At 44.7% G+C, this 10,770-nt stretch overlaps 1 long non-coding RNA gene across 1 annotated transcript; it reads right to left on the reverse strand.

The window, feature by feature from the left end:
• Positions 1–488: 488 nt before the first annotated feature.
• Positions 489–5,265, reverse strand: LOC144161976 (uncharacterized). Its single transcript, XR_013320553.1, has 3 exons — positions 2,652–5,265; positions 2,443–2,565; positions 489–1,292 (listed from the first exon to the last, which is right to left on the reverse strand). It is a non-coding gene; the product is annotated as an uncharacterized LOC144161976 (long non-coding RNA).
• Positions 5,266–10,770: the final 5,505 nt, after the last annotated feature.

The following is a 10,770-nucleotide window of genomic DNA, read 5'->3' on the forward strand; positions in this document are numbered from 1 at the left end:
TTTTGACACGAGAGGTCACATGTGGCAGTATGCCACCATTAAAACATGATTATTAAAGATAGTAGTTTCCTGACACCAGACGTAAGTGTAACATCAATCTATTTGTAGGCAACATAGACTTTATGAGCATCCTGAAAAGCCCTTTGACTTAAGGCATGTTACTTGCCCAAACAATTTGTAGTTGTTTAAAATAATTCATCCCAAGAAGTCTCACAAAAGCCAGTGTGAATCGTATATAATTTTGCAAACCAGGTAGCTGGAAGCATGTTACTCATATTAAAATTTAACAAGCAGACTAATTATATACGTCATTAATTCAAGCGGGAACAAGTCAGACATCCTTAAGAACCAAAGAAGCCAGCGTTTAAACATACAGGTGGCCAGTTTTACAAAGGAGACTTGAAAGCATTTTGTCCAGCCTCAACATTTTACCTTAGGTGAAATCCACAGTTGCTTGCTATAACCCCCCCCCCCCCCCCCCCCCCCCGTCTTGCTATCAGTGTAATTGTGACCAAAGCCCTGGTTCTGCCAAGCAAGAAATGCAGCTTTGTTCAAAGAAGAAAACTTGTTCAAGCCAAATACGCACATTTTCAATTCTTGTAGGTCATGGGTGTAAGCTCACATCCGGTACTAAAATTTATCAATGAAGGCGGAAGCTATCTGCGTAAATAATCACTGTCACTTTTGCATCAGCAGCAGCACTGCCATGAAAAAAAATCTCATGAGCTACACTTGAATAATAAGGACGTTACAATGCGGTGCCATGAACTACATTAACACCCACTATAGATTCAAAGGCAGCCTGCGCATTGTGCCAATGATGAAAAATAAGGCACGACTTCAGTGTTCAGTTGACATGAAACTTGCATGTGCCAGTAACTTAAACCTCTTCATCTGATTTCACCCCCTTCATGCCTTTCATCTGACCTCCTTCATGCCTTTAAAGAGATACTTTAACCTCTACCAATAATTTAAAATCCCAAGTAGAGCTGAACACTTCAAGTATTTCAACAGAGACTCCAACCTAAATGACACCAGGCCGCTGCCAAACTCCTCGTGCTTTCCAAGAACTCCCTGCAAAAGTCCCAAGAACTCTCCAAAGGCACACAATCATATGAACAATATGACACGATGAAAAAGATGACATATGCGGCGAAGAGGATGACCACATCCTGAAGTGACAATGCAGGCGGCGAATCCGTGAAGTGTTTCTTGCGGGCAATATTGATGCCGCCAGTCCCTTCTCTCAGAATAACCGGGCCTCGAGAAGACTTACTGCTCACCTCATGTACCTTCAAGGAAACAAGAAAATTTTGTTACATGGTTGCTTTAAATGAGCGAGTTGCTTAGGCCCTTTCATAACACAGTAATTGATTTAAAATCAGTGATTTCTTGGCTTTTTTTTGGGAGTGCTGTTAAAGGTGAAAGTGCGCTAAACAATATCACCACAGACAATGAATGAAATTGCCCTGATTCTGGAAAGTATCTAACTTTGCTGCCTCGGTATCCTGAATATAAGGTTTCTTTATCCTTGAGAGGTTTCGTTTATAATCAAATAATAATTACTATAATCACCTTTCGGCATTATATTTTACACACCTTCTCTCTGCAAAAAATGTTCTCTGTACTGTATAATGCACTTCCTAGAATGCTGTAGTGAGGCTGGCTTATTATAACTTACAGCTAAACGATGTTTCTACCACAAAGAAATAAATGGCCAGTCATAGGAAATCATAAATATCGCACTGTGGCAGACATTTTTTTTTTGTGGAATTAGTTCCACCTAAAATATTTCCCTCTCGATATGTATTACCGCCATGGTTCGTAGTGGTATGAGGCAGAAGTTGAGTTGACTAATGCTGAACTAGGCTGTTGCTCAATTTTCTTATAAATCGCAACTACAGCACATTTTCTTGCAGACGTCACTTTCTGTGCTCTAAAAAATTCCCTTAAAAAAATACTCCTTATTTAACCCCCTGTCAAAATCCAATGCAAGCATTACTTATGCTACGCCTGTATTTGGGAGTATTATTGGTGCTACGGGCGTATTAAAAGCGGGAAATTTAAATCGTCAGTTGCCACCGTATTGTATCAGCAACCACGTTGGGCGTGTCCGTGGTGCTGGCAAATCACAGCAACAACTCTATTAAAAGCGGGAAATTTAAATTGTCAGTTGCCACCGTATTGTATCAGCAACCACGTTGGGCGTGTCCGTGGTGCTGGCAAATCACAGCAACAACTCTCAAGGTGTAAAAGCTAAATATTTACAAAACTAAAATACAAAATAGTGTTTTTTTTTGGCCACTGTTGGAGCATCCGTAATAGGCAGAATGTGAACACAATGGCCAATATTGGCGTTCACGATAACTTATTAACAGTGAGATTTTATTAGGACGAACAGACCCAGAAATTGAGTCTCGCAAAAACAAAATGCCAGCTTACCCAACCAAAATTAAGACCCGGGTGTTTCTGCCAGGGCCGTCTCAAAGTGCAATTCCAGGAAAGTTTCGCTGACGTGTTCAGAAAAGCTCGTACTGTCACCTTGAGCCACAGGCCAAGCTGTCACTGAAATGAAGTTTCAAACCATTAGTTATAAAGAAACTACCTAAAAACGCGCCACGAAAGACCCAAAAATGGCAGTGCGTACTTACTTGTAGAATGCAATGATTTCGTCCCGTGCAAGAGCTCTAATGTGTTGCCTTCTGATGATACACTTCCAAGAAGGGGTCCAAATACAATTAAAATGGCCTTATGCATTCCTTGTACCGCTGTTTTAGGTCTATCTTCGCCCTATTGCCTAGAAAATAAACAGTACAAAAATATCAGAGAATAAATTTATGCCTTGCTTTACCCAGGGAGCACGAGAAAATATTGAACAATGTCTGATTCGTTCCACGAAAGTAGAATGTCTTTTTTACAGCGGAAGCCCTGATAATCTTTTCTTGCTAAACAATTTGACATATGAAAATATTTGAACATACTTTAAGCTCACCTGTCCTTGGTCTATGCGAACTGGTAAATATCTGCACAATATGCACGACTCAAAAAGTACTCTTTTGTGGCTTATGAGCTCCACAGGGCATTCATAATCCGCCACACTCTCCCTGATGACCCATCAGCATGCCAAAGATGTCTTCAGCCAGTGAATGCCACAACCATGACTGCGCAGGAGCATGTAAAGAAAGGAAATAATTTGTTTTCATTTTTTTTGCAGAGGAACAAACACATTCAGTGTCACAACCTATCAGTGGAGGGCCAAATGTCTCCACAGTCAGCCATATACTCTTTCTGAACAGGTCATACAGTATGAATACAGAATGTAGCAATCTGCTTTTGCAGTACAATTTCTACGTTCAAAGGAGAACAGAAATGGATTAATGTTTGGTGCACATCATGATGCAACAACTTTGCACCCGAGCGTTTTGAAAATTATTCCAACTCTCGAGCTTCCACTGACATTGATAGGATAAAATGGCAGGAATGGATTATTTTTAAACTTACTTTGTGACGTTAAAACTTCTAATAGTCCACACGTGAGTTTTATGGGTAATTATTCTGAGGTCTCATGTTACCACTGACATTGACAGCATAGAAACGGCACCACACTTTCTGCGTGTTTCCACCTGCCTTCCCCTCCACAAAAGGAACGTTTTGTTACTACGCTACTGCTCAGACAACCACTTCCTTGCATTTCACTACACGTCAGGGAGCCAACTAACGTTGACTAGTGTAAATAGATCATCTGAATTCATCGAAGGCATTGGAAGAAACAAGGAACAACTACACACACAGCACAGATAAAAAGCAGTGCTGCCGCCAACGCCTTGAACGCACATCAACATTAGGCGGAATAGCGTGATTAGCACAGTAAATTTATGGCTCTCAGAAGACCAACACAACGCAATTAACACGGAAGTTTGAAAATACCGATAAGTCTAAAGACAGACGCTCCGACAAACATGTTGTGTAGTGTATGCGCGTGAGACAATAGCGTGCGACTAACCCGAGAAGATTCAGTACCGCTGACAGGTACAGCAACCGTCAATATTCAACTAAGCAACACCACACCATAAGGGGACATGCAGACTCGAGAAATGCGCGCACCAGCCACTTTCTAAATAGCACTAGCTAACCTACGCAGTCAGAAATGTCAAGCCGACTCCGACCCACAAATACACAAGCTATAATGAATAACGGCAGCAAACGTTTCTCGCATCGAACAGGCAGCGGAGCGGCACGTTTATCGGACGCAGTGATGAACAAGTCAAAGAACAACAACCGTTACCAGAACATAAATAAGCAGCACTGACCTTTTTTGCGCCTCCCGGCAAAACTTGACTTCGTCGAACAGTAAATACAGCCCGAGGACATGAAGAAATCCGCAGTTTCACGCCACAACCAAACTGGTAACCGTTCCCGCCAGTCTGACCGACAGTTCATTTAGTACATCAGGCGCATAACGCGAGCAATCGAGAAAACCGCCATAGAACGCCACTACTGGCGCTGCATGCGGAAGAACAAAATCTAGCTTCCGTAAACGTTGAGACGTAGGGGCGCTGCTGTCGTAAGAAGTGTTCACGCAGTCCCGTTTTTCCCTCATCGTCGTTGTACCCGTTGCCGTCCCACTATACCATGCATCAACGCAAGCGGCGCTGCCTTGTATTCTTTCCTCCATGCTGTCAACGCATGCGCACGGCATGCCGCACTGAAGTGGCGGTCGTTTCGTAATCGTTTCGGCCAACTTTTTCTTCCTCCGTGCCTTTGGCATGGATGCACGCCGTGGCCAGTGACCAGTCCGCGGAAGAGATGACAAGCTCGGCACCCTTGATCGCTTATATTTGCTTCGGAAAATGGGAGTAGGCGTCTAAGCGGACGTCTACGCGGCTCTGAGGCTGGAACAAAGAGCTCAGATATTAGCCAATTTAACACGTTAGTTGGGCTAAAGTTGTTTCTCTCCGCGGGCCGTGAGCGCTTGCGGTATGTGTGCATACACTTTGATGACAGCTTTATTTCGTTCTTTGCAGTGAAAACAAAACGACGCTTCTTTATTGACTGCGTTCTCTTGACAACAAGTCTTTCCAATACCAATAATATATACTGCGACGCTCTTTGATACCCACGTTATAGAAAACTACTTCCGCATAGTGAATCCAGTGTGATTACTCGCTAATTAGCGAGTAATAATACATCTGCCCGTTTTCCAGCAGTTTTTCTTCATGAACACCAATAGTGCAGGAAAAGAGCAACGGGGGGACCAGCAGGAGAAGGCAGGTCATTCGGTGAACTTAAATTACTACGGCAAGTAACAACATTAGGGTAACACTGCGAATTTTCGCGATACTGCAATGCATAATTTGAAATAAGAATGTCATTTCAGTATAAATATATAGAATGTAAGGCGGATGCCGCGGGGTAGATTTAGTTCTCCGGGTTTTGTGTCATTCTCCTCCTGCAAAGAGGCTTTCGTTTTTGCTTGTGAAAATTACTAGCCGGGACGAGACAAAATACAAAAACTAACATCTAAGCATATAACTGCATGCGTAGCATGATGTGTGTGGTGTAAAATGTGACGCAGTCGGTTACCATTATGTATGTACCCCATCACAACATAAGTAACGTGGACTAAGTACCATTGAGCGCGTACTACACCACAGCGAGATGATGACTGAGTGTTGAACAAAAACTGCCGTTTCTGCGAAGCTTTGTAAAGAAATGCATAAAATGTAATGGCCTCAACAAGTATTTCGTAATGAAGATGTTCACAAAAGCACCACGAATTCTTCAGCGCTATAGCAGCTATGGCTTTGCTGCCCGAACGGCATATGGAGTAAGGGAAGACGTTTAGTCCTTCTCAAATTGAAGTCAGTGGTGATTTTGTACTTGACGCCTCAAATTAGAAAAATACGATGTTCACGAAAGCGGTTTGGGTGCCGCAGAACACCTGGAAATGGGTTCCTGCAATTTCTTCTTTTGCCTAAGATATCCTCCTCTCGACATTTTTAATGCTTTGTACGGCGGTGACAAAAAAGTGGGATTTCGTTTTCTGTCAAAGGATATCACTAAAACTACAGCTTAGCCCTAATATGAAAGTTAACTGCTTCAAGGCAGTTTCACAGATGTCGGCGAAGTTCATTATATTTTATGTGCGGTGTGCGCGTGTATATTAAACGCGCACGTGCATCTTGGGTCAAGAAGCACCTAATATATATGCGGTTCATTGTTCCAGTTGATGGAAAGAGTGTATACTTCACTGCCGTGCACGAGTTATGTGGAACCAGACACGAGCAAAAAATATACAAACGCATTCTCCCCAACCGTTTACTGGGACATAAGTGGAACAGTAACCGGAACCGCCGACATCGCATGACCCAATTTCTTCTGTTCCAGATAAAAACCACGAACATAAAGAAAACAAGCTGACGGTTCCAGATAAGATCCACCTATATGTCTCGTTCCAGTTATTCTTTCGTTCGGATCCACATAAAATATATGGATCACCCTTTTTAACTGGAACTTATATGGAACCAGATTAAGAGTGTAGGTGCGGCGTTGCCGTTATAACTCCGCGGTGCTACGGCCACACGCTCCTGAACCAACGTGTTGGTGCTGCGTATCTTTTTCGCGCACCCCTTCTTTTTATTCGTTCGCGTTCGCCCACCGTTCCGCCTCTTCATAACGCTCGCCATGCCTTATCGTTGTTCCTGCTGTATTTTTATCGGAAGGCGTTGTTGTTACATTTTTACTTTGCCCCTTGATGGAGAAGATAGGGAGGGGGATGGGGGGTCTTGGTTGTCACTATGTCACAATCGTTTGATCGTTCGTGCCTTGACTCATAACGTTCGAATGTGCCCACCACGTCTATTTTTTTTTTACCTCTCCTACTTATTTTCGCGTATCATATTTTCCTCTTCTTTCTCCGGTTATTATTTCCCGCCTCCGCTTTTCCGACCCTTTCTCCTGCGAGCCTTGCTACCGCCATGTTTTATTTTCTTTTCTTTCTTTCAATTTTTCTCTCCGACAAGATTTGCTAGCCCAGTCCCAAACTTGATTGTGTTTCTTACGTCTCAAGAGTGTCTTCTGATTGAAAATGCTCGACCGAGGCTTCAAAATTAGGATTTTCCTTTTACAGCTAATACTAAAAGGTATGAAGTGGGGTGCATGCTTTAGGAATTACGCCACAGCTTTATTTTTAATGCGGCTGGTTGATTTAGCGATTGCGTGTGATAAAGAATTCATAGTTTTCGCTTGTACTTTAGCGGGTGTTCAGAGTGCAGTACGCGCATGAACCCTGCAAAAAGCCCTTACGTACAGTCGTGAGCTGAAGTATACGGGCCACGGGAGCAGTGGCCAAAACTAACCGCTGTGCCGTCTGATTGCGCGGCGCCTGCTGTCGAGACCGCGCACAGCGCAGGCGCGACCTAGCAGTACAGCACACATGCCGCCATTTCTCACTTCTTCGGGATTGCCTCACGCTCCGATGAATGGACGCCAGGGAAACCTCGCTGTTCTTTTGCTGTTTGCTGGTCAAGACACTTTCTGGGCAATTGGCGGAAACGCTGCTCCGCTGGTAGAGTTGGCGCGCTGGTGATTAGCTCGTGCTTGAAGCTTTTTTAAAGCAAAGCTTTACTACTTTCGTGCTGCGGTTTTGCCGCGAATGCGAAAGTTCACCTTTTGACCGTAAACACACCGCGTGAAGCGCAACACGTGATTCGCCGGGCCCGCTCGCTGCGCACAATTAAGGCCCCGTTTTCACTCGTTCTGCTCAACCTTGGGCGGCGGTTGCGGCCGATCAGCTGATCGGCAGCCGACTACCCCCGCAGCGTCCTACGCATGCTCCGCTGGGTCGTCTCGGACTACGTGACTCGTCTTGCGCCGCGTTCGGCGGGGATGAAAGCCAGGCCGGGCTTCCTTCTGTGAGCGTCGCCCAGGACCGAGTGGCTTAGAGCCGTGGTCAGCTATCAGCTGCATCGAAGGTTAACCAAGCGAACACATGATTCAAGCAGACTAGGCCAAGTTTTTGTTATGCATATCCAAGCTTAGATGAGCTAAGCCGCAGCCGTTTCTCTTTTTTTTTTCACCTCTTCCGCGTCATATATTGAAGCAGAAAAGAATCGATTGATTTGATTGATTGTATGGTTTAACGCGCCGACGCAACGCAGGCGATGAGGCACGCCGTAGTGGAGGGCTCCGGATTGATTTTGACCACCTGGGGATCTTTAACGTGCGCTGAAATCTCGTACACACGGGCGTTTTTGCTTTTCGCCTCCATCAGAAAAGCGGCCGCCGCGGCCGGGAATCGAACCCGCGACCTCGTGCTCAGCAGCGCAACACCTTAGAGCAGAAAAGAATCAATGTGCCGTCGAAGAAAACCAGGCAAAACACCATCTTTGCCAGGCTTGAGGATAGTCGCGAAATTATAGCGCCCTGAGAATGTAAGCGAACTTGAAAAATTATCCAGGCTAACCTTACATGCTAAGGTGTTGACAAATATTGCTGTGTTTAGGTATGTACTGCATTGATTTATGAAACTTCCTTTACCGTATATGGTATATGCGCCATTTCGCAACTGCTCGGGAAAACCCAGCATCGCAATTTTTTCATGTTGGAGGCACCCACACATACAATTGGTGTTCAAAACCTCCGCTGTGATATGAGATACCACTGAACCACGCTTTGAATGCCTATCGACTATCGAAACGCATGCAAATTACATTCTTCAATTAGATTTATTTGTACTTGAAAACAGTAGTAACAGTTCTTGCGCACTTCTGTGACAGGAGTCAAAATTGAAAGATTTGATACAGAAAGGGGGATCGGTCAGTCGATGATTGAAGATATAAACATTACTAGCTTATGGCCGGGAGCATGCGGCAATCAAACGACGGTATACTTTAAAAAACACAGTTCATTTACACGTAGTATTTGCAAAGCATTGTGCAAAGAGGTCTGTGAAGACCCTTCGGACTCCGCCACACTCCAATTTTTTTTTTTTTTTCAAACCCTGCCGCCAACTAAAAAACAGTACTGCTTGCGAACCCGTTCGAGCAGCCTCACAAGGTTCGCAGAAAGCACTGTGAGAAGTGCCTTACAGGATCCACATTTCTGCCTGCAAGGATAATTGTGTAATAATTCCAAGTGTCATCAATCACACAAAACTAACTAAATTGCCGACTAGAAATGATTGCATTTAGTTTCTCCAGCTAATTTGCTCAATTACTTTGCAAAAATAGGAAAAAATGGTAAGCCGTTTATGCATATATCCTACATCTTAATGATTTCAGTTTATTGAACTAAGAAATAAAGCAACGTGGGCCGCCATTTTTTCCTTTAGGTTTTGATCATTTCGATGCAGTTATTAAATACTCCGAAAGCAAATATGCTGTATTTTTTTTCAGCTCTTCAGTTTATGTGAAATATTGCCGCAAACCGTGCATTGGGTTTGTTTATGTTTTGCTTTTACTTCCCGGCTGCGCCAGTCTGTGTTATCTCTGGGCCAAGGGAAGCGCGTGTCCCACTCTTTCTTTCTGCGCCGCATGTGTTATATCTTCTGATAGGGAGAGCGTTCCGAACTAACGTGAACAGCCTAGAATAATCTCCTTTGTTCTGGATGTAAATCGACAGATCGAGAACCGCGTGCGCCGAAAGATAAAAAGCCGGCAGAGCAGACGCCGGGGTATTCGACTCGACGACGCTCGCCTACGCAAGTCACTTTGTTGGCTGCTGTTCCGCCGCCTGCGTATTCTTTGAGTTATTAGAGGAGCACAAGTTCGTTCCAATAAACTTGTTTTTCCTTGAAGACTACTGTGTCATCTTTGGCTTCGTGACGATATGCTAACTGCCCAAAGCACGCACACACACCGACACATTGGTCACAAATAAGTAGCTATGCTCCATTCGGTGGGTGTCCTTTGTGAAAATAGAAGTGCTATAAAAAGGTGTGATGTGAACAATTTCGGGATTCGGTGACAGGGGCGGGAAGACAGCTGAATAGGATAGGATTCATTGTAATCTAATGAGAAACCTCCCTGTAGCAAGTGCTAATATATCTAAACAAGCAAAATAGCCCGAACAGCACCGTGAGCCAACAGAAAGCACCCACGTTGTTTGTTTCTTTCGTTTGGATGTATTTACTGCAATGCTTTCCCGCTGCGACCTTGTGATACTGAAGAACAAAAAAGACTACAAGCCCAACTCAGCCACAGCACGCTATACGTGACATTGTAGCACCATTGGCGCATATCAGGTGAGGGCGGTGCCCGGCAGTTAGGGCGCCGCCCTCATGATAGGGCAGTGCTATAGGGCGCTGATAGGGAGGTGCCCGGCAAATGATAGGGCGGTGCCCGGCAGTGTTCTCCTAACTGCGGTGTCCCCCGGCTGTGATTTATCCAAGCAAGAGGCAGTCGCGGAGGAGCAAGTGATAGCGGCGTGCATGCAAACCGCCGGGCTAGAGCGGCCGCGTGCGCGCGTTGGTACCGCCCATAAAGTGCCTTGGTAAGTATACTAGAGAGGAAACTGCGCCTGGTAGTCCATGTCGTCGTGGGGTTTATGGGAATACCCCCTTTTTGGTTTGGGCTTGGCATGACAACTCGATTCTTAAGCGGTTTTGGGGATTTGCTTTCTTCACTATGCATTAACACGTCCACGAGCTACGAGGAAGCCGCCAAATCTTTCCTGTTCTGTGGTAGCCGTGTTCGGTGAAACAGCAGACAGTGCGTGGTCGTATACTGATCTTGTCGCAGTCGAAGGACGTACGACTGGGCGGGTAATATG

Source organism: Haemaphysalis longicornis, unplaced genomic scaffold (assembly GCF_048455015.1).
Source record: "Haemaphysalis longicornis isolate Haplotype H1 unplaced genomic scaffold, Haemaphysalis longicornis Haplotype H1 scaffold_12, whole genome shotgun sequence".
NCBI lineage: Eukaryota > Metazoa > Arthropoda > Arachnida > Ixodida > Ixodidae > Haemaphysalis > Haemaphysalis longicornis.